General features: G+C 34.5%; 1 pseudogene; it reads left to right on the forward strand.

Annotated features, from left to right (window-relative positions):
- The first annotated feature begins 2902 nt into the window (after window positions 1-2902).
- LOC127683704 (heterogeneous nuclear ribonucleoprotein F-like) overlaps window positions 2903-26171 on the forward strand; it is a 97283-nt pseudogene continuing 74014 nt past the window's right edge.

Here is a 26171-nt window from a genome sequence, read left to right on the forward strand (position 1 = left end):
TGACATTTTTATTTTGTAATATTTTAGTAGAATGATTTTTCCTCAGGCATAAAGCATATTGAAATACTGCATTGTAAATCATTACAAACATAATAGTTAACTTTTCAAAAAATCAGGAACAAATGTTAGAAACTGAGTCCATCTGCTTCCATTCATGTAAGCGTTGTTGAGCTATTAAGGAGAAATGGAAAACCTGCTCTGATACTTCCAATAAATTTTGAAAATAGAAAATAATTATTGCTGTGTAATGTACAGCATGGAGGCATGTTACATAAGAATCCTGATTTATCAAATATTATAAATTAGTGTTACAATGTGTAAAAGTGACAGAAAGACCATTACAAAGTCTATTTTGGAAATTATAATAGAGATAATAAGTCGCAATTTGGTTTAATGAGTTGCAATTAAGAAACCGTTCCAAAAGGTACATGTGATTTCTTTTAATTATTAGTTATTAGTTTCTCCTGGAAAAGTGTACTTGAAATCACATTACTAGGACATGTTAAATGATAAAATCCTCTTCAAAATATTAGTAGATGCATATTATAGGTCAGCAAAACTTTAAGAGGAAATATAATATGAATGTCTCTTAAAGACTTATATAAATTAGGAAAATGCAAATCACTTTCAGGAGGTCTGTTCTTTGTGGGATAGTAAAAGCTAATTTCTAGTGATATGATTTTTTTTTGGCATATCTGACAAAATGTCAAAAGCACTGTAGTCAATATTTTCATCCATCCAGAATTGGAAGTCTATGTCTCAGCTCAAATATTCAACATAATTGAATCTTTTGTTGTACTATTGCATTCAGGATAACTTAGAATTTTCACAGTCCAAATGACCTAAAATGTATGCTTTCAGAGTTGTAGGAACTAGGTCAAGGGAATAGTAAATGTGTATTCTGGACTATTATTTACTATAACATTGCTTTGATAAAAAACACCCTGAACATGTAGCCTACAGTGAATATTATTTGCTTTGGTGATGGTTCCATGGTGCTAGATTCCATCTTGGGAGTCAGGACACAGAGAGAAGGCATGGCTGTAGGATCAGGGAGCTGTGATATCATATCTTCAAACAAAAGTGTGATAAAAGGATAATGAGCTCAACATGTGGAGCTGCTTAGACTACCTGGAGACCAAGTGTTTAAATGCCTGAGCCCACAAGAAGCATTGGTTATTCAAACCAATACTATTGGTAAGATCTCTCTTGGCCTACTATTACCTAGCTTTCTGTTCATTGCATTATTCTCTTGGGTTTTTGTTTGATTGTTTTGTTTTTGGTTTTTTTGTTTGTTTGTTTTTGTATTTTTTTTTTGCTTTATGTTTTTTGAGCCTTTTTGTTTTCTTTTTGTTGCTGTTGTTGTTTCTTCAGCTGTGTCAGAGTCTTCTGACAGAAGTCCATAGAGTTAATGGAGATATTGTTGGCATCATTTCCTCTTTTTGTGAAGAAAACTGTTTCATCAGATTAGAGTCACTATCATATGTAAACATTTCAATGTCATTGTCTCCATACAAACACTGTATACACATGGAACTATATCAAGAGTTAGGACACTAACCAGCAAATGTTGGGGAACACAGTTCCATTTATAACATAAACTTACCACATAATTTTTTACCTACTTAAACTGAGGAAATGGAGTGCTAGATGCCACAACATTTGGAATAAATGTTTCTAGATTATGGAAGAACAAATGATAAACACTGAAATTAATTTTAAAGTTGCATTTTAAAATAGTATTGTGTGTCACCTTTCATAATAGAGGGCATATAGAACTGCTTTGAAAAGTTTTTAAGAATATGTGAAATATAGTGTTTGTATATAAAATAACTCTTTGGTTTCTTTTTACAGAGTCCACTTATAATAGTATTCCAAAAACAGAACAGGGTCCCAGAACTGTCATAAAAGTTCACATTTGTTAAAACACCAATCCCTATCCCATGTCATTCAATATTGTCACTGTCCCTAATAGCTTTTTTGTACTTCATAAATTACTGTATAAAAAAATACATGTGAGGAATTACAGGTCTATAACAACACCAAGTCCTTTTTCTGAATTACAGTACTTAGAAGATGAGTATCTAGTGAAAATAATATGACGTTACTAAAATATACCTTTTAAAACCACACATCAATTTATTCAAAGGCTACCTTGTGCAAATTGCTATGCATGCTACAGTAAGATGCAGAGTAATTGGATCATAATTTTACCTGGGAAATGAATGAAAAATAGAGGGATTTGTTGAAGAAAATGTGTCATGATATTTCTAATCAATTATTTATTATCTGTATATACTTTTTTCTTAAGCCATATACAATATTCTAAGGCATCCATAGTTTAGAGTAAAAATTACTGATATATTTAAAATGAAAAGCTTTATATTGAATGAGACAATCATGCATGTATATAAATCAGATATTCCACATCACAATGAATTGTTAACAAATAAATAAAAAACATTTATACATAATTTGAATCTATATTTGACACAATAACCCAATCTGGTTTAGGTTTTTAAAGATTCACTTTTTAACCACTGAGCGAATAAACAATCATAACTTAGTTGTGCACTAACGGGAATCATACAGTTTGTTAGGAAGCATTTATCTTGGAGAGATATACTGTTGGCTTGTATGAGAAAGCAAGGGCTACGATCTACAGAGGAAGGAAAACAACTGAGAGTGCACAATATGAACAATCTATGTAGAGGCCTTCAATTATTTTCAGTTAGTGGTTGGATTATAAAAGTGGAAGATGAATATTAATTTGCCCATATTTATGCCCATAGTTTTAATAGTTATATTAAAAGCAAGGAGGGAAGAAAGAAAGAAAGAAAGAAAGAAAGAAAGAAAGAAAGAAAGAAAGAAAGAAAGAAAGAAAGAAAGAAAGAAAGGAAACATGAGCGAAGTCCGAGGATTCCAAACGAGTTCACAGTGAGATTGATGAAGGGAAGGAGCATTACATGAATGAAGCTTTGTATTAAGAGTAGTATTTTTCTTTTTCTTTCTTTTCTTTTCTTTTCTTTTCTCTTCTTTTCTTTCTTTTCTTTCTTTCTTTCTTTTTTCTTTCTTTTCTTTCTCTCTCTCTCTCTCTTTCTTTCTTTCATTTTTTTGGTAAAATTCTTTTACTTATTATTTTTTACCCTCCAGATTTTATCTCCTTGCCTTCTGTTTCACATCCATACCTCCTCCCCAAATCCCTATCTCCATGAGGATTCCAATATACCAACCCCCACCCAACCAGGTAACTGGTTTAACCAGATAAACTCCCCAGGACTTCCAGTCTCTTGAGGGTTGGGTGCACATTCTCTGACTAAACGCAGAGTCAGAAGTCCTCTGCTATATATTTATTGGGAGCCTCACATCAACTGGTGTATGCTGCCTGGTTGGTGGTCTAGTGTCTGAGAGATCCCAGGTAAATTAAGACTGCTGGTCCTCCTATAGGGTTGCCTTTCTCCTCAGCTTCCTGCAGCCTTTCAGTAATTCAACCACAGTGATGAGCTGCTTTTGTCTTTTGGTTGGGTGAAAATATCTGCATCTGACTCTCTGAGCTGCTTCTAGGGACTTCCGGAGTATCATCATGATGGGTCCTGTGAAGACTCAATGACACAGTGTAGGGGAATGCCAGGGCAGGGAGGTGGGAGTGGGTGAGTGGGTAGGTAATACCCTCATAGAAGCAGGGAGAAGAGGGATGGGATACGGGGTTTTCTGCAGCTAAACCTGGAAAAAGGATAACATTTGAAATGTATGTAAATAAAATATCCAATAAAAAATGTTAGTCAATCAAATATTGGCCCATGTGAGTAACATTGTTTAATAACTTCCTCATTCGATCTTGAAATTTACTGATAAAGTCAATTACCATATCCATCAATAGAAAGTACTTATAATTCCATAAGAATCATTAATACTGAGCATATTTCTTCCTTGTGTACAACAGCGAGTCTTTTCCTGGGGAGTCAGAGAATGCTGGACTAGGAAAAGAGGAGAGACATCTTGGGAAGAGATCACAGAACAAAGTGGGAGTTTTGCATCATTTACAGAACGTCTGTGCACAGCGATACTATTTCTACATACTGAAGAGAGGGTAAGTTTATCACATGATAGGTATTTTGCAAGTCTAATGTATAAAAGAACAGTGGCAAAATATTTGGAGGTGATTCCACAGGAGAGGAAAATGGAAGAATGTTATATATAATGTTAGAAGAAAAACCGTTGCTGCAATTTTGCACGAGGTGTAACCTACTACTTATTTCTTTATGGGAAAAATGTAATGCTTGTTTTAGTGTTCTTTGTAGAGCCAAAAAAAAAAAAATGAAGAAAGGATCCCTTAATATTTCTTAATATAAGTGAACTTCTTGGTCTTAAAAAGTAGCAATAAAATTACTAATTAATATTTGGCAAGGAATTTAGAAAGGTGTGTATTCCCAGACATGCCATAAAGCATCCAGGTTAGATTGTAAAATCAAGGCTAGAGTACACGCATTAAAAGGATTTATAACTATGTTTTAACTTAGAGTGTAGATGGAAAGAACACCAGACGGTAGTTAAGAGGTTGAAATTACAAAATATATTCTTCCATTCATCAAAAAGTGGCACTAGGGATATAGAATTTATTTTAAAATGCTGAAAGATGTTGAAGAATTATTATAAGCATGGAATTGATATTTGGAATTTTAGTGTAATGTGTGACTCAGTGGATAATCTACTATGATGAATCTCTGTGGATGTTTACAATGGAGACATATGAAAATAATGATAATATTATGTTTCAGATTTAACATTATATGAAATTGGTAAAAAAAAGTTTAAAAACTTAGAGAGTAAAACCACTTGTAATTACATACTAAAGTATACAACTTGAAATTATGAAACAACCATAAGAAAAATGAGAAAATAATTTAAGATACTGCTTGGGAGTCATGGTGACCCTGATTTAACTGTGAAACAAACATAAAAATTGGCAACTTGTACTTGCTGAGAAGATTTTGCAAATCAAAATAATCAATCTAAGAGTGAAGAGACAACATGGCAAATGGAAAAATATTTGTAAACTAATTATCTGAGAGCATATTATTATTCAAAAACCACAATACAGTAGAAAGCTTAGTAAATGCTGAGGAAAAAGTTTGTTTTGTTATTGTCATTGTTGATGATGTTATACTTGAGTAATCTATCTTCCATATAATATTTTATAAGTCATTGTTGATGATGTTATTACTTGAGTAAGCTATCTTCCATATAATATTTTATAACTCTATAATTAAATTCATCTTTAGAGACAACTTAATTCATTTATGGCTGAGTTTCAGCTTAAACTTTGGATGTCAAAATGAGGACACACAATTCATGTTATATAAACCTTGATAATATCTCTGTCTAGATAGAGACTGAATAATTGGTGTACAGGACATCACGGATTCATGCAATAGAGAAAAAAATGTATATTAAAGTTTAGGGTTTCCATGAATTCCCTTTATGCCAAACAAGGAGGCTACCATTATTCTTTTATTTACCTCATCCTATTATATAATCTATTGGCATACGAGTTTGTAGTACTGTGATTTTTTTTTTTTAGAGACTACTTGATTCTACTGTCACAAGCACACAAAATCTTTACACTCTGAATAGCTGTTGTTCAAAATGCATTGGAATTTTCCAAAGTCATTTTATAAAACACTCTTCTCTTAACGTGGGTTAACGTGGGTTTGAACAAAAGTATATGAAATTCATGTTGAATGTTGTATTGGTATTCAATGATTCTTGCAACACATTAGTATTTTTTTTATTCGATATATTTTTTATTTGCATTTCAAATGATTTCCCGTTTTCTGGTCCCCCATTCCCCGAAAGTCACATAAGCCCCCTTTACTCCCCCTGTTCTCCCACCCACCCCTTCACTTCCCTGTTCTGGTTTTGCCTTATACTGCTACACTGAGTCTTTCCAGGACCAGGGGCTACTCCTCTGTTCTTCTTGTACCTCATTTGATGTGTGGATTATGTTTTGGATATTCCAGTTTTCCAGGCGAATATCCACTTATCAGTGAGTACATAACATGACTGATCTTTTGAGACTGGGTTACCTCACTTAGTATAATGTTCTCCAGCTCTATCCATTTGCCAAAGAATTTCATAAATTCATTGTTTCTAATGGCTGAATAGTATTTCATTGTGTATACATACCACATTTTTTGCATCCATTCTTCTGTTGAGGGATACCTGGGTTCTTTCCAGCTTCTGGCTATTATAAATAAGACTGCTATGAACATAGTGGAGCATATATCCTTATTACATGCTGGGGAATCCTCTGGGTATATGCCCAGGAGTGGTATAGCAGGATCTTTCGGAAGTGACATGCCCAGATTTCTGAGGAACCGCCAGACTGATTTCCTGAAGAACTTCGGATGGCAGAGAAACATCATAAAAAATGTTCAACTTCATTAGTCATCAGGGAAATGCAAATCAAAACAACCCTGAGATTTCACCTTACACCAGTCAGAATGGCTAAGATTAAAAACTCAAGAGACTTCAGGTGTTGGCGAGGATGTGGAGAAAGAGGAATACTCTTCCACTGCTGGTGGGGTTGCAAATTGGTACAACCACATTAATAATTTTGACAAAACAAAGCAACACAAAATTATTCTGTAAGTTCTGAAATCTAAAAGTGCAAAATAGGTATAAATGGGCTGAGATCAATGTTTCATTAATGTGTCCTTCTGAGCCAATCTCTGACTTTGAGATTGACATTTTAAATGTGTGTGTGTGTGTGTGTGTGTGTGTGTGTGTGTGTATGTGTGTTCAGGAGAACGTAGGCTGTGTTTTTTTCAATCAATAATGGCAACCTCTTTTTATACTATACAATGAGCCTGCTAGTTGCCTATGTAATAATGTCCATGCCTAGTATCCATAGGAGGGTAAAACCATTATGTGTTCTGAGGACTTGTATAGTTAAAATTAATCACTCATATTACACAGTACTTGCCAAAATGATTAACAAAATGAATTTGTGTTGTATAAGATCTTGGACAAATTTCACAAATCCCCTTACATTACTAATACCAGTGGATATATCTCTGATTGTCTCTGAGGTTTCTGGGTCTAAACCAATTGAAACATTATATAGTTACTAATGTAGCCTTGGATCTTAGATAATAAATCTAGTACCATATGATTGATAACTACCCTAGCATCTAGCATCGTTTGAAGAACAACTAACTTAGAGTCATGTAAAAAAAGATAATTAACTGAGTACCATGAGAGTATATTTAATCTGGTGTCATATGAAGGTTAAATAACCTAGGGCTATATATAGGTACTTCTAGTGCTTAGCGCATATTGCTACTGGCTGGTAACCTATGAAGATGATGCGTAATTAACTTTGTACTCTGTGAAGGAGAATTAACCTAGTAGTAAGTAGAGGATAATTAAGCTAGTACTATGTAAGCATAATTACCCTAGTAGCATGTGAGGGGTAATTAGCCTAGTACCGTGTGGAAGGCAATTAACCTGTGTGTATAAATGCAAAGGCAATTAACCTAAGTACCATGTGGACAATAATTAGCATAGTAGCATATGGAGGGTAATTAACCTAGACCAAGAGAAGACCCATGAGACTCCACCTGGCACCCACCCCAGAGGATCAGCAGGTTCATAGCAAATGCACAAAATATACACAAATTATTTTATGAGCATCTGCTTTCCCATCTTTTCTGTCACTCCTCTTGGTCCCCTAGCCTGGCCATGGCTAAGAATGGACTTTATGATTTTTCCTTACCATTGTGGCAAATTTTCTGTTCCAATGCCAAGCTGTAATTGCCTCCTACATACGCAGGCCTCATGGAGTCCAATATCTACTGTGTAAAACCATCACACCATTTTGCTAATCTAAAAAGATAAAAGGACAAACTATAGAAGGCATTCTCTGCATTAGTTTCCCTAGATGGTTTTATCCCTTCCTAGGCCATCTGAAATGAAAATCCTCAGAAGGTATTTAAGTTTACAGATTTCATTTTATTCTTAGTAGTCTTAAATCCTAGTCACTAAATACCTTCTGAAAAATTTCTCTTTGCCTACCTCTTTTCTCACCATTTTGTTTGTTGTCCACAGTACCCACTAAACATGACTGACCTCAGGACATTGTCACTAGCTACTTTTTCTGCCTAAAATGTCTTTGCACATAATTTCTGCATCACTTTTTACAAATCATTGGTTGATGATTATACTCAGATGGATCAAGACTAATTTAGTGAATCAAAATTACCATCCTTTTGATGATCTGGTTGCCTTATCTGACACATAGTTTTTAAGATGAGGCATTTAAATAATCTATTCTAATTGGAATTTTGTCCATTTCTTTTGTCAAAATTATAACATTAGTAGTATTCTGCTTTCATATTAAATTTTATGCCTGTGTATCTTATGACATTATAATTGTATTTTCTCCATCATCATTAAGCATACCAGTTTCTCTTTTATGATATATTTTACAAAATGTCTGTGTGTCTTTCTTTGGAATCTTACTTGCCCTCAACATAAAGCTTTTTGATTTCCAGATGCAAATATGCATGTTACATGTTTAGTCTGATGTATCAATTCAAAGAAGTTTAGCAGAGGATCATTATAAATAATACATATTTTTCTAGTCTAAGTTTATTCTAATTATTTACATATATTCTGATTAATATAAAAATATTTATTGTGTTTTGTATTTTTATTGTTTTCTCCAAGTTGCCTTTCCTTTCACTTTGTTTGGACCCTTAATCATATTTTGTTTGAAAGGATTCCTGTACCACTTGTCTCACCTATATATTTTATAAAATATAAAGTTCTTTAGAAATTATAATAAAAATTCCCTGTTATCATTACTAGACAAAATTCATTTTCTTTTTTATTTTAAATTATACAGCAATCTTATATATTCACTGACATTAAAACATGATTTTTAAATTGACTTATTTGTAGTGAATTTATTAATCAACACTTCCACACTGATTATTGTTAATATTCATTTAATTTTATTCAGAATTATTTCCTTTTTAATTATGAAGGTTTTAATTTAAAACTCCATGTTGCATATTATATTTGATTTCTTTTTTTCATCACTGTGTTTATGTCTTTTCTCTTTGGGTCAATCCTGCTTCTTTGGTTCCTTCTAAGTCTGGATGCACATAAATTCTTTATGACATCTAGAATATTATGATAATGGATATATTCAAATATACAAATGTAGATAATTAGCTCAGGTTTTCTTATCTCCAAGATTATTGGACAAGCATTTGTGAAAAAGAAGCATCTGGTAGCAGTTGCCTGAGGTTTTCAATGTCCATTTTATGAGTGTATAGAAAAATCTGCATACTAACTTTTATTTTAGGATATTAGTGCTCCAAATAATTAATAAGAGAAACTGGATTCATGTATGCCCTTAGCCACATGCACACGGCCTTAGTCTACAGTTTAACTTTGCATTTCCATTCCATAAACTTCATTTCTTACTCTAGTTGTTTGTTTTCTCTTTGATTAAAAATAGTTTCCACTCCAATTCTTAATCCAATTTCATTGAAAATTACCCATAATGGAGAATCTACAATGAGTTTATGAATTCTGTGTCCCCTTGTTTAATGTGTTCCTATGCATATGAAAAAAATCTGTATTCAAATTAGAAAATATTCCCAATTAGCTGTACTGTCTCCATTATCCTGCCTTGCAATGCATTAAATAAGAAGATTAGTAAGTACTGATTCTGCTGTTCAAGGGAAGTGTAATCCAATATTCGGGATTCAATAAAAGCAAATTAATGCAAAGGAGAGGCACATGACTGTGGCAAACAAAATATAACAGATAAGCTTTAGATTGATTAGGAGTCTGAATAGGAACAGCATCAAGGATGAATATAGAAAAAATAATAATTCTCACACATACACTAAGATATAGAGATAAAAAAATTCAGATGTTTGGACATAAGGCTGAGAAACAAACCCTGAAAAAATAATGGTGTGATTAGAGGTGTTTAACATAACAAAGACAAACTGGGTGGGAAAGGGGGAGTGGAGAGGTCTTATGTGACTTTCAGAAACTGGGAACCAGGAAAGGGGAAATCAATTGAAATGTAAATAAAGAATAAAAAAAAAAGAATTCACTGAAAGTGGCTGAAAACATCAGAAGATATCAAGATTAATGCAAATTTAAGCTTGCCAAGTTGACAAGTATCTTTGCCACTTAAAAATTGTAATAATAAGAAATTGTGGCGGCTGGAGAGATGGCTCAGTGGTTAAAAGCACTGACTGCTCTTCCGAAGATCCTGAGTTCAATTCCCAGCAACCACATGGTGGCTCACAACTATCCATAATGAGATCTGATTCCTTCTTCTGGAGTCTCTTGAAGACAGCTACAGTTTACTTACATATAATAAATAAATACATTTTAAAAAATGAAATTGTTATGATGCATTTGGATTTTTGTCTGAAAATACTATAAAATAAACCAGCTGCATATATTCTCTATACATTTCTTTAATATTTAAGAAAGCTTGTAAATTGTTCTATTGAATACAAAATAAAGATGCTAGAGATTGGTAAGAGAGGTTCTAAAGATTTTACAACTGAAGTCTAAGCAAACATTTGCTTAGGGTCATTAGAAGATATTGCATACCTGACACACCCTCACCAGGCACATTCAGTAACACTTTGGCATATTTAAAGTTATATTGTTTGCCTATGCTGTTTCTATTTTTATTTGTAAGGTTTTATCCCTTGCTTTGAAATAATGAGAATGTCTTTCCTAGAAATTGCACTAAAATATATTAATAAATGTAATTCTTTGATAATAATGCTTAATAAGTGGACTTTTGGTAGAAAAATTTCCACTGAATTATGAGTCAAAATTATTCTTCAGAATTATTAGTATGGATCTAAGTAGAATAGGGTAATAATGAAATCATAATGAAAGCTATGGAGCTATAATTGTGCTGAATCTTATTCCATGGTCCCTCAGGTTAATTTATTAGATTAGCTGGCCAGAATAAATGAATGGAAAGTGGCTTGTCTAGTGGACAGTGCATAATGTACAAAAACTATATTCACTTTAGTGATCCTTCTTGACATTTCCTTTTTAAAGTTATCCTTTTACATCTTATCACATGCCATTTTGAATAATTAAATGATGTTTAAAGAATGAAGCAAACTCTAGCACATAAGTCATGTGTATTTTTAGATAGTGTCATTCTTTTTTAAAACTCCCTATTGTAGATTAATACAGCGGCCATTTTACTCTTGGTCTCTAGAATGTTTCTCTAATTTCTAAATTATAAATTATATGACATGAATTTTCATTCATCCCAAATTAATGATAAAACTATGCAGTTAAGTCAGGATATTTTAATCTAAATAAGATAGCTCATTTTGTATTTTGTTTAATTACTTGTATATTTAAGCACAGCTAAGTATCACATTATTAGCATGAATAGGATAATTTATAATGCTTATTTATAAGCTATGGAGATGAACAAGCTGGCAAATCTACATGTCATATATATGTGAGAACTTGAGTTTGAATTTCAGAATCTACATAAAACTTGGAGGCATCACACGAACATCAGAAATCCCAGTGTTCATTATGTATGGGAGACGGGTCATGTAAACAAGAATCCCCAAATGACACAGCCTGATTAAGAAAAAAAACAACAATAAAAAGATAACTCAGCTCAGAAAGGTAGAAGGTGAAGACATCTGGGAATTGTCCTCAGGTTCTCCACATAATTCTCAAGGCATATTCATATGTTCACACATGAAGATAACAAACAAATATGCAGCCTTCAAATGTATACAAAAAATGCAACAAACCATGTGGAAAAAGCAGCATCATTAAGGAATGTTTGTAATTCCTCTTTCAATTAATTTAATAATCTTTTTATGTCTATCATTTTATCTGCATTATTTTTCATTATAATCTTCAATTTTAATGTTTTTCTATATATTTCAATTTTATCAGAAATATTTTCCATGTAAATCTTCAACTTTTTCAGAAAATATTTATAATTTCACTTTCAATCAACATAGGAATACTTTTATGCAATCAACATAGGAATACTTTTATGCCTACAATTATTTTTTTTAATTTTTTATTCGATATAATTTATTTACATTTCAAATGATTTCCCCTTTTCTAGCCCCCCACTCCCTGAAAGTCCTGTAAACCCCCTTCTCTTCCCCTGTCCTCCCACCCACCCCTTCCCACTTCCCCGTTCTGGTTTTGCCGAATACTGCTTCATTGAGTCTTTCCAGAACCAGGGGCCACTCCTCCTTTCTTCTTGTACCTCATTTGATGTGTGGATTATGTTTTGGGTATTCCAGTTTTCTAGGTTAATATCCACTTATTAGTGAGTGCATACCATGATTCACCTTTTTAGTCAGGGTTACCTCACTTAGTATGATGTTCTCTAGCCCCATCCATTTGGTTAAGATTTTCATGAATTTATTGTTTCTAATGGCTGAATAGTATCCTATTAAAAATGGGGTACAGAGTTAAACAAAGAATTTTCACCTGAAGAACTTCATTAGTCATTAGGGATATGCCTACAATTATTATATCTATGTAAAGTTTTCCATGATAATCTTCAATTTTAACATGTTTCTCTACATTTTTCTAAAATGTTATCAGAAATATTTTCCATATAAATCTTCAATTCTATCATAAAATATTTCTACTTCCTCTTTCAATTCATTAAGCAATGTTTTTATGTCTACTACTTTACTCTTCAAATTGTTCATGAAAATTGTCAATTTTAACATGTTTTTCCATATAACTCTTCTATTTTATCAGAAATATTTTCCATGTAAATCTTCAATTTTATCATAAAATGTTTTTAGTTCTTTTTTTTCTATAAAGGAACATGCTTTTCAAAAAAAAAAAAGAAAAAAAGAAAAGAAAAGAAATGATGTTGGTCAAAGTGGATGTAGAAGAATCTATGTAGATCCATACTTATCATCCTCTACAAAATTGAACTCCAAATGAGACAAAGACATCAAAATAAAGCAGATACCCTGAACCTGCTAGAACAGAAAGCAGGCAATAGCCTCATAGGCATAGGAGAAGCCTTTTTAAACAAATCACCCTTAACACAAGAACTCATTAACAGTTAATAAATAGAACCTCATGAGTGAAAGCTTCTGCAAGTCAAATAACATCATCATTCAAAGTTTGAGCCTATTTTTTACTTTATTAATTAGAAAGAGGTTTAATATTCAAACATAAAAAACAGAAGAAAACAGATATCAAAAAATCATGGGTAGAGATCTAAAATGAGAATTTTCTTTTTTTTTAACTTTTTTATTCTATGTATTTTTTATTTACATTTCAAATGTTATGCATTTTCCTGGTTTCCCCCTGAAAACCTGAATATCCCATCTTCCCTCCCCCTTCTTTTATGAGGGCTTTTCCCCACCCACCCACTTCTGCTTCCCTGTCCTGGCATTCCCCTACACTGGGGCACCAAGCCTTCAAAACAGAGAAAATTGAAATGTCCAAGAAACACTTAAAACTTTAACATCATTAATAATCAGATAAAATTAAAATGGAAACTTCTTTGAGATTTCATCTTATATCTGTCAAAATGGTTAAATTCAGCAAAGCAAATAACAGCTCATGGTGCCAAGGGTATGGTGTACAGGATCAACATGCATCCATTACTGCTAGGGGGCACACTCCTACAGCAACTAAGGAAATTACTGCGGTGGTTACTTAGGAAGATGGGAATCTACTAACTCAAGGTAAAGCTATACTACTCTTGGGCATATACCCAAGGCATACTTCATCCTACCACAAAGAACATGTTCACTGGGGCTCTTTTAATAGTTTCCAGGAATTAGAAACAATGTGAATGTCCTTGAAGAGAGGAATAAAGAAAATGTCATACACTTACAAAACACAGAATTACTCAGATGTTTTTTAAAAAGTGGCATCATGAAATTTATAAGCAAATAGATGTAGCTAGAATTGTCACCTTGAGTTGAGATATCTCAGATCCAGAAAGATAAAAATGGCATATACTTAATTATAAGTGGATATTAGCATTAGTTCAATCATAACCAAGCTACAATCCTTAGAACTACAAAGGGGAGATATAGAGTAAGGTACTAGAAGTAACAGAGAGATGTATCTAGGAAAGGGAAGGAGGACATACCATGCAAGGGATAACAGCCATAAAATACAGGTACTGTGCTAAATTGCACAGATCCTATGAAGCTAAACAAGAAGTAACACGCAAGTGAGGAAGCTTGAATCTCACTAAGACAGGAGAATAAAATAATCATAAGAGGCAGATGGAGGGAGAGAACTGGGAAGAAGAGGGATGGGGAAGGACAAAAGAGAGGTGAAAAAACTGTTTAGTACTTCATTAAAAACAGCAGGAGGTTAAAAACAAAACAAACAAACAAACTAGTCTCTCTTCCATCTCTGGGGCTCCAACTTCCAGTCTGCTAGTTGAAATCCCAGGAAGAAAAGGGGATACTTTAAAACATTATTTTAACCTATATGTCTAAGTTCTCTCTAAAAAGGTTCCCATGAAAAGGATATGGAAAGGCTTATGGAAAAGGTGGATAAGGGCTCAAGAAAAAGGGAGAAAAGGGCTTCTAAGAATAAAAGGGAATAAGGTCTGTCTTTTTTCTTTGTCCTCAGCACTTATACCTCTTACACAATACATGATCACATAGTAAAAAATTCTCCACAAATCTACACATAAATTCAAACTATAAATCAAATAAGTTTAAAACAGAGAATGTTTGCATTCATATTCATTAGGAGCAATTATCTGGTTGCCAGCTCTGCAGGTTCATGGAAAGCTAAAAAAACATATCAATTGTAACTAAATTATTAGTTCATTTTTTATAGATAAACCCACTCAATATTTTATCTTCTGTTTTGCATCTATATTAAATCATTAGTTCCTTTTTTCTGTTCTTTGGTTAAATGTTTTACAAACTCTTGAAATATGTGCCGAGTAGTAGATGCCTGCTTGCTGTTTCAGAAGCAATCAACTCATGACAGTTGAAAAGTGGCAGAATTCTCATTGAAGTTTTCACTATCTGAAAACAGCTTAATAATTACTATAACTTTAGGAATTCTTATAGAATCATCATTAAAATTAAGAAATCATTCTATGTAGCGTCAATACAAGATAGTACATCTTGGTTACTATGCAGAGATCTTCTGAAAATGGTGGCCTGATACATATATATGAATATGAATATGTATATATATGTATATATATTTATATATTTAATAATAGCTGAAATCTAGGCCTTGCCTAAAGTAACAAATAAGTTGTAGACTTTAACCTAAGGTAAACCCATCTCAGGAAGATCACCTGTTAGATTTTAGCTTCTCCCTGATGGCTCCCAACACTGAAGAAGCCACCTTCAATAACCTGGAAGGGACTCTGGTAGAACTATAAATAAAGCAACTAAACCACAAAACTTTCAACCCAAGATTTATTCTGTCTACAAGAAACCCAGGCACAAAGGACAGAGTAGAGACTGAGAAAATGCCCAGTCATCATCAGACCCAACTTGAGAACCATCCCATGGGCAAGCACAAATCCCTGACACTATTAATGATAATCGGTTATGGTCCCAGCAGCTGATTTATAAACACAGACACAGTCAGTGGATGGAATTCAGTGATTCTTAGAGAAGAATAGGAAGAATATTGGTCCTAATGGGAATGGTCCAACAGCCTCAACTATCTGTGTCCTTTTGGGCTCTCAGAGTCTGGACCATCAATTAAAGAACATATAAGGGCTGGACCCAGACCTCTCCATTCCATTCGTATGTGGCAAATATACAGCCTGATCTTCATGTATGTCCTGAACAATTGAAGTGAGTACTTTCTAGAAAACTGATGTCTGTACATGGGATATGTTTTGCTAACTGGATGGCCTTGACTAACCTCAGTGGAAAATGAAGAATCTAACCATTCACAGGTTTCATGCAAGCTGCTAAAAAATAATATCTCCTTAACTATCAGCTATTGTCTCTAGCTCTTACAATGGTTCATTCTCTAAGTGTACAATGAATCCTCAGCTTTGAGAGAAGGAGTTTGATAAAGATATTCCATTGGAGGCTCAGCAATGTAGAGATTCTCAGTCTCTGTACCATGACCAGTTTGGTAACTCTATTAATTATCTTCTACTCTAAGAAGTTTCTATTCAGAGAGTTGGCTGATATGCTGACTTATTGGCCATTACAAGTTGTTTTATTACTTTCTTCATTCATCAGAATTATTATATGCCCTGTATCCACTACCTGTCTAACTGTAAGTTTATCTCATCAACCAGGTCATAATTCCAGTCAAAAAGTTGTTGATTACTACCTAAAAATATGTCACCAGAGTATATATCTGGCATGTAGGTCATTATTACACCTCTCAGTTTCATACCTAAGTAAAACTAATGATTTCCTTTGTCTTTTGGTAACATGTATAACACCTTCTACAACTATGAATGCTATCCAGTAGAGTTAGCTCTTCTTGAATACTAGCTAGATTTCTCCATGTTCTATGCTGTAGAACTGTTGTATCTTCAATAATTGGATTTTATTGTAAAGTTGTAAAACAGCAAATAACACTCGCAATTACATATAGTGGTTGGACATCTATCATCTTACTGTACAATTTTTGGTGGGTGAAAATATTCCTGGGAAGAATGAACAGATACCTATACACCTCAGATAAAAATATAATGACAGACAGAACTAATGAGTTCTAAGCTCATAACAACATAGCACACAGAAAACTAAAGAGGAAACCTAGAGATTGCTGAGCAGCCTGCAGGCAGCTCAACAACTTAGTGCCCTCTCCATTGGATCAAATGTCTGGGTCTCTTTCAGACAGTTCAGCTTTTCCCAGGCAACTGGTTTTAATCTACAAGTGAACTTCAGCCAAAATCTCTGTTTATATATACTTGGAGAGGGAGGATATGCTGAGTTTCAGGAATTTCCTCAAGCTGTTATCCTGTGATTACTTTATCTCTTAACAAATTACAAGGTACAATGGAGTAGCTCACCTTCTCTTAGGCTATCTTTTTTGTTTCAACTTGCAAGTATCCTGTTCTAAAATGTACTGTGTATTCACTTCCATTTTACACCCAATATCTTTAGAACTTTCCATACAAAATGAAAGGCTTTAATTTTCCATGAGATTGTATATATATATTATAATATATATATAAATTATATATATAATTTGGTATCAAATGATACATTTTGACATATATATTGTTTGACATATATATGTCAAAATGTATCATTTGATACAAAATAAAATTCACTACCAGAATATGCTACATATCTGGAGTTATTAGACAAATGGTTCCCATAAACTATTTCATTCTTCTTTATTAGGCTTTAAGAGCTATAACTGTAATTGAAAATATAGAATAATTAACTTGACTTATAAGAAGAGGAACTTTAGAAAAATATCAAATGGCCTGTAGCATGGAGCCATATATTAAATGTACTGAGATGGAAAGAGATGGTGAGTGACAGTGATCACTTTATGTATTAGGTACATTGTGTACATTTATTGGTTCTTAATTGATCAAACATTTAGGGATGAAAAACCAAAAATCTCATAGTTTGTACTTTTAGAGCTAAGATTCATTCCACAAACATGCACTTTGTGATAATAAAATTTAATTAATACAATGAAAATTGGATCACAAATACTGTAGGAACTTAAAAAAATCTGTTAGCTAAGGCTGCTAAGGGAGAACATACACAATATCTTGAGAAAATTCAATGGAATATAAAACACTGAACTCAGCAGAGTTCTAAGAAGGATAAAGAACTTGAAGAAATATCTGTGCAATTTTAAATGTAACTGCCTTGGATATCAAATTGAGAAGGCATGTATTTATGTGAGAATACAACTTAAGAGTAAGGGTGTGGAGAAAGAGGAACACTTCTCCACTGCTGGTGGAGTTGCAAATTGGTACAACCACTCTGGAAATCAGTCTGGCGGTTCCTCCGAAAACTGGGCACCTCACTTCCAGAAGATCCTGCTATACCACTCCTGGGCATATACCCAGAGGATTCCCCACCATGTAATAAGGATACATGCTCTACTATGTTCATAGCAGCCCTATTTATAATTGCCAGATGCTGGAAAGAACCCAGATATCCCTCAACAGAAGAGTGGATGCAAAAAATGTGGTATATCTACACAATGGAGTACTATTCAGCCATTAGAAACAATGAATTCATGAAATTCTTAGGCAAATGGATGGAGCTGGAGAACATCATACTAAGTGAGGTAACCCAGACTCAAAAGATCAATCATGGTATGCACTCACTAATAAGTGGATATTAACCTCGAAAACTGGAATACCATACATATACAAGAAGAAAGGAGGAGTGGCCCCTGGTTCTGGAAAGACTCAGTGAAGCAGTATTCAGCAAAACCAGAACGGGGAAGTGGGAAGGGGTGGGTGGGAGGACAGGGGAAGAGAAGGGGGCTTAAGGGACTTTCGAGAAGTGGGGGGGCTAGAAAAGGGGAAATCATTTGAAATGTAAATAAAAATTATATCGTATAAAAAAAAGAGTAAAATGATAGCCAATCATTTCAAGGTGCTCTGTTTTATTCATTGTGATAGACAAACACTATATGTGATGGAATCATTCAGAACAAAGCTTATAATGTTATTGTATTTAAAGTATTTCAATAGAATTTTCTGCACACAAAATAGTATGTAAGTCATACAAAGTGCATTCATGAGAAATATGAATTATTCTTCAATTTATTTTTTGATTGAGATATGATCTATTGAATTCCAGGTTTGCATGGATCATTTTGTGTTGTGTGGGGAATTCATAATGTATAATGCCCAACATTTCCTTGAGATGGGAAACTTCATAACTGTATTTGGAAATAAAGGAGGTTAGAAACTTTAAATGGATAAAATAGAAATACTATACATGCTTTTAATAGAACAATTAAGAGAGTCAGAAATTTACAAGATTCTTACACTTAGAAAAGGTAATAAGAATCATCCTTACTGAAAAGATAGAATTTGAAGAAAAAAACAGAGATGTATAGACATCTGGAAGATAGTCCAGACAAAATTAGTCAATGAAGAACCTTAAAGAACAGGGTGGAGTAGGAAGCCCTGCTGCTGAGATTGAAGTCTGACATAACCAGAAAGCCCCCAGCTTGGTACAAAGTGGCTGAATCCCTTTGTCAGTGGGGCTGCCTCTTCTCTGCTTGGGAGATTCAGAACCCCACAATACCTCGCTGAGGGACTTCACATAATCCTGTCCCTGAGATTCTTGGAATACCTGCCCATGCTAATGAGGGATCTCAGGCCTTAGTCTTCAGCCAGTGACCTTTACCTACCCTGCATATTCATACCCTGTACCACAAAATTATATAACCTTTGGATTACCCGGAATAACTTGTATCTATAGAAGCTGATTCTTTAAATAAGGTCTTTGGAAGCTGTTTCATTGAATTTCATCTAAAAGATCTATAACACTGAAGAGCTGTTATACTGAGATCCCTGGAGGAAACCTCCTCCCATCTGGACATTCACTGCCAGACCTGGGTCTTACTGCCGCATCTGTTCTGCAGCTTGCTTCATCTTTTCCTTTCTGGTGTGTTTTGGAGTCTGGATGCCACAAGGGACGATGTGGACCTTAAAACTCAGTTCACTATACCCTTCCCCACTCTGCACAATAGCACATGGACACTACAGAGAAGAAACAGAAAAATGAAACTGAAGTGCAAACTTGTGGTTGACTTTGAAAGCCAGTTATGTCAAATGTTGATTTTTCTGGAGCACACAAGTAAAAAGATGTTTTGATAGAGAAGACACATGAAAGGATGCTTGAAGAAGGAATTATAAATATGACTTCATAGTGAGAGAAGAGCAGAGAATATTGGTTTGATATGTTCTGCCTAGCTATTCTGTAATAATGACATATGTATATTCGTTCTCCTTTCATACCATTGTTGATCTCAGCTTGTAGAAAAGCTAACCTTGAGAGAAAGTCACCAAAGAATTGCTCCTGAGATTCCTGTGGCATCTCATTAGGCTGGTTGGTGAGCCTTGAGGATTTTTTTCTAAGTAAACTATTGCTGTTTCATGGTGTGTGCCTGCTAAGAGGACTGCACTGTACTTGGTGAATCATATTTAGTTTTTGCTACAGGAATGATCTACTGACAAAGGAAAGCATAACCAGGAGATAACACCAGAAAATAAAATATAAAATAAAATAAAATAATAAAATAAAATAAAAAATAAAGAGACCAAAACCAGATGAAAGATTTGGAGCATCTGTTCAACTTCTTGGATTCTCACTGGCCTTACTGAGGGAGTGCTTAGGAGTCATCAAAAGTAGAGTAATGATCTGAATATTAGTCTAAACAGAAGACCTTGCAACTACATGAAAATAGAATGAAGCTATATTTTGGGAGTCAGGTAACACTGGGTTCATGTTCAAGTAAAAGAAAGAAGAATTTAGTTGGTACCTAGATAAGAACTAGAGAAGGATCAGTGAAGGTGCCCAATGGCTAATTTGTTGACAATGGTTTTTGAAAGAACAGCAGATGCAGAGGATAAAGCATGGTGGAGGAAAGAAGAACTATTAACTCACTAAGAAGAGACTGCATTGTACAGTCTTGATGGTCAAGGTAAATGCTTTTTGTTTTGTGTTTCTTAAATTAATACAAAAAAATAGTTCCCACTGAAAATAAAAAAAAAAATGCTTTCTTCACTAGGACATTTAGCTTATAAAACATACTTATGCTCTTTCTTTCCAAAATACATATTAATCTCTTTAAAAGCTAAATAAGCCTCTTGCTGGTTTCTTGACTGAAGATTGCTTCTCTTAAGGTCTTGAGACCTACTGCTTTGAGATGTAATCATAAAGAATAATGTGCTTCTGTCTTTCCATTTTTGTTAGTTGCTGAGATTCTCATTTCAACTTTGAAAACTACTTTTTGTCATAATGATAATTTATTGGCTTTCCTTTGACTAAAATCTATTAGAAAGCACAAAATTTCACTTTCATAAGTTGAAGACAAACAACCAATGCTGCCTCATGCCACTTACTTCAGCACCATTGTTAAAGTGAGAATGTGTGTACAATGCACTGTATCTGCTCCATGATATGACTCTACACCTCCATGGTCCCTGATATATAGCTCAGTTATGAAGCAGAGAGGTTTTATCTGTCTTGAAACTATTGGTGAACTGCTCAACTCAGGGAAAGGGTAGAATTGTTATCTGTGAGCCTAGAATAGACTACTCAGCAGTTTGAAAAAATGGTATTCCTTCTGTGACATCCTAGCTGATTTCTCTACTATGAGAAATGATAGCAATTTATCAATCCATGATCTCTTAGTGGACTGCCACCCATGTTAAGTCCACTCTATTTTTACAGTTCTTAGATAACCTGAGTGTATAGGGAAGGACATTAAGGAAAGATTTTTTTTAAATGGAGCTGGTTTTGATGATGGGTTTTTACAAGGTTGGTACTGCAACCAAAAACTGCTGGTGCAGGATGCAGTAAATACATGCCAGAGAGCTGCATCTAAATGCCCTGTGACAAAGCCCACATATTTACTTCAGTTGACCAGGAATGACTGCTTTGCTTGCTTGTCATTTACGTGATTCTTATTTCAATGGCATGCTTCTGCATGGTAGATATTTCCCAAAGATAAACAAACAAACAAACAAACAAACAAAAACAAAACAAAACAAAGCCCGAGTACACACATGCTCATGGTGACAATTGAGAACTGCATACCAGATATCCAGAATTTTACTTCTTCACTTAGGAGAAAATATGTGCCAAAAACATGCACAGCAAAAAATTCACACTAGCCATAAAGTATTCTCTAAATTAGACCTGCGGCCTACTGATAAAGGTTATAGGTCAATGTTTCTCAGCCTAATGCTGTAATTTATTTTTATTTTTATTGGATATTTTCTTTATTTATATTTCAAGTGTTATCCCCTTTCCTGGTCTCCCCCCAGAAACCTCCTATCCAATCCCCCTTCCTCCTGCTTCTATGAGGGTGCTTTCCCACATACCACACACCCACTTCTGCCTTCCCATCCTCACCCCCCCCCCTATACTGGACCATCGAGGCTTCACAAGACCAAGGGCCTCTTCTGCCATTAAGGCCTGACAAGGCCATCCTCTGCTGCATATATGACTGGAGCCATGGGTCCCACCATGTGTACTCCTTGGTTGGTGGTTTAGACCCTGGGAGCTCTGGTTGGTTATTATTATTGTTTTTCCTATGGAATTTCAAGCCCCTTCAGCTCCTTCAATCCTTTCTCTAACTCCTGTGATCAGTTCAACGGTTGGCTGTGAACACCTGTCTCTGTATATATCAGGCTCTGGCAGAGCCTTTCAGGAGACAGCTATATCAGGATGCACTTCTTGGCATCCACAATAGTGTCTGCATTTGGTGACTTGGTGACTGTATATGGGATGGATGCCCAGGTGGGGCAGTCCCTGGATGGCCCTTCCTTCAGTCTCTGCTCCACACTTTGTCTCCTTATTTGCTCCCATGAGTTTATTGTTGCCCCTTCAATACATTTCCTCATATTGTTACACCAAAAATAACATTATGTTCTTGTTGCTTCAGAACTGTAATTTTTTACTTTATAAACTGTAATGTAAACATCTGATTTCCAGGATATCTGACACGTGACCTTCAGAGTAGTCATAATCTATAGACTGGGAGCCACTGTTTTAGGTAGAACTCTAATTATTTTAAAGCACACTAATTTCTTTCATTGAACTCAGTACATTCTTGTCTAGATGGAATCCATTCATTATCTGGTTGACACAAGTCCAATAAAATGAACAGGTAAAGCAAGCTAGGAAATCCTGAAATGAGTATACCAGTTGAAGAAATTATGTGAGAGATCTGAAAATATTAAGTTTTCTGATTATATAGATGTTAGTTTTGAATATCTGCTGAGGGGACAAGCAGTAGCAGATTCAAATGCTATTTTCCTAGGCCTTTATCTCATTACACAAAAGGAAACCAGAATTTATTACTGTTATTTGTGTTTTAGCACCCATTAAATTTTCTTCACGGAAAGAAATGACAAAGAGAGGAAAATGCTAATCACTCAGCTTCCATTTGTGCATCTTGTACACATGTGTTGAAATGTCACTGGGTATGCCAGTAATGTGTATCATTATTGAAAGTTAATTTAAAGTTGTTTTAAATTATTAATTCACTCCTGTGCCTGTCTCAAAATCCCATCAGAATTACCATGAAGTTAGAAAATAATTCAGGAATTTCCCTTTATTCTATGACTTTTTTGCTAATAATTCTTTCACAATTTGGAATAAATAAATGAAAATAAAATTTATCACAGCCTGATGATGCTTTGGGGTTTTACAATTAAACTGAGCATGGGGACCCCAATGGAAGAGTTAGGGGAAGGAATGAAGGAGCTGAAGGGTTTTGCAACCCCATCAGAAGAACAACAATAATAACAAGAACCCCCAGAATTTCCAGTGACTAAATTACCAGCCAAAGAGTACACAGAGAATGACTCATGGCTCCAGTAATTATTTAGCAGAGAATACCCTTGTTAGGCATCAATGGGAGAAGGAGTCCGTTGTCCTGTGAAGACCTGATGCCCTAGTATTTGGGAATGCCTGGGTGGGGAGGCAGGTGTGGGCAGGTGGGTAGGGGGAGCACCTTCAGTGTAGCAGGGAGAGGTGGAATAGGGTATGGAGTTTTCAGAGGAAGAAACCAGGAAGGGGGATAATGTGAAATGTAAATAAATAAACTATCCAATAAATAAATAAATTAACATCATATTTGATGAATATATTGCACAAGCTAATATTTCAAATAAAATGAATAAAGGAGGAAGAAAAGGCAGGAAAGGACTTAAGGGGAGAAAAAGATGGAAGCTATGAGGAATGAAAGAAGGAAGAGATAGAGAGGAAGGAAGGAAAAAAGAAAGGAAGGAAGGAAGAAAGGATGAAGGAAGGAAGGAAGGAAGGAAGGAAGGAAGGAAGGAAGGAAGGAAGGAAGGAAGGAAGGAAGGAAGGAAGGAAGGGGATTGAACAGTAGGGAGGGCAGTCTAACATTATCAAAGGAAACCAAGATGATAAAAGATGGTTTTAGAAGAAGATGATAGAAGATACCTTAGTTGGGGATAAGGATTAGAATGTCTGTCTATAAAATCTAATAAAGTTGGCAATATTGAAAAAATATTAAAGGTAAAAATAGGTACCTATGTCAATTGTAGTTCCTTTCTCCAATCTATTATTGTTTCTTAGAGAGACACCTCAATCCTATTTCTTCTGTAAATTTCTCAACACTGTTTCTAGTTGCACTTGATGACAGATTAATGCAGGATGGTGATATTTTGCATCATCATTCTATGTATTATTTTTTCATTCCACTACAGATTGAGTCACTGACTAAAGATAAAGTGTTTTATTTCCCTTTGAATATACTAGGAATAAATTAGAAATGGCAAGCTGTGAATTTAAAATCTGTCATATTTGTCCTTCAGACAGAATGTCTCTGCCTCCTGGGCATGGAGTAAACACACAATTTACTGATATTGCATGTGTCTTCTGAAAGACGAAGGATTTGGCAGATGATGGAAAAGTACCTGATTGAAATAAATTGATGCATTGCTTCAATACAGGGAAATTTATACTGGGTAAAATAGATGTAGAATCAATAAAATATAACAAATGAAAAACAACCTATAGCCAGATAGGAAACAATATGCTTAATGGGAAAGCCCATTGTACCTTAAGTCCTTTATTAGCCCCATTCAAACCTACAGCTATAGAAGTATCCTAAAATATATGTTTATATAAAATAGTTTAAATGAAGTTAACATATAACAGTGGTAAATACCTTTTTAGGCATAATTTATTATAGATAAAATATTTTCCTCTTAGGAATGGGATGCTTCTTTTGAAATTGTGATGAATGATGTCTCCCAAATATTGCAGCTTATTGCCATTGATCTTGTATTCCCTCCAGAAATTATTGGTGAAAATCACACATGGTTAAGTTGTGAAACATATATAAATCTATCTACTGAATAAATTGAAACCTTATTTCTACTGACTAATATTCATAACACTGGAAGATTTGATGTATGCTACCAGGGAAGAAATATATTCACATGGTGTGAGGCATGTGAGCTATAATAAGTACTGTTTAGGAAGATATACCTGAAGGAACAGTAGTAGCAGAAAAATCCTGAGAGGAAGCAATTGCATTTTGATTGGCTTTAAGTCCTATCCTACAGAACTAAACCCATGCTTGACATAATTAATGAAGTCAGGAACCTGTACTTAGACAAGCTATTATCCTTACAGAGACTCTATCTCCCTTATTCTGTTAAAAACAATAGTATTAAACCAACTGCAAAAGACATATTGTTTTTTATATTTTCTTTATTTTTATTTTATTCGATATATTTTTTATTTACATTTCAAATGATTTCCCCTTTTCTGGTCCCCCACTCCCCAAAAGTCACATAAGCCCCCTTCCCTCCCCCTGTTCTTCCACCCACCCCTTCCCACTTCCCTGTTCTGATTTTGCCTTATACTGCTACACTGAGTCTTTCCAGAACCAGGGGCCACTCCTCTGTTCTTCTTGTACCTCATTTGACGTGAAGATTATGTTTTGGATATTCCAGTTTTCCAGGCTAATATCCACTTATTAATGAGTACAAAAACTACAAAGTTCTGTAAAGCAAAGGACACCATCAAAAGGACAAATTGGCAACCAACAAATTGGGAAAGGATCCTCACCAACCATACATCAGATAGAGGGCCAATATCCAATATATACAAAGAACTCAAGAAGTTAGACCCCAGAAAACCAAACAACCCTACTAAAAATGGGGTACAGAGTTAAACAAAGAATTTTCACCTGAAGAACTTCAGATGGCGGAGAAACATCTTAAAAAATGCTCAACTTCATTAGTCATCAGGGAAATGTAAATCAAAACAACCCTGAGATTTCACCCTACACTGTCAGAATGGCTAAGAATATTTATTTTCTATATTCTTTGTTTACATTCTAGAAGCCTTCCCCTTTCCCAGTCCCCCCCCCCCGATATGTTCCATAAGTCCTCTTCTCTCCATCCATTCTCCTATCTTTCCCGC

This window comes from Apodemus sylvaticus, chromosome 4, assembly GCF_947179515.1.
Source record: "Apodemus sylvaticus chromosome 4, mApoSyl1.1, whole genome shotgun sequence".
NCBI classification, from domain to species: Eukaryota; Metazoa; Chordata; class Mammalia; order Rodentia; family Muridae; genus Apodemus; species Apodemus sylvaticus.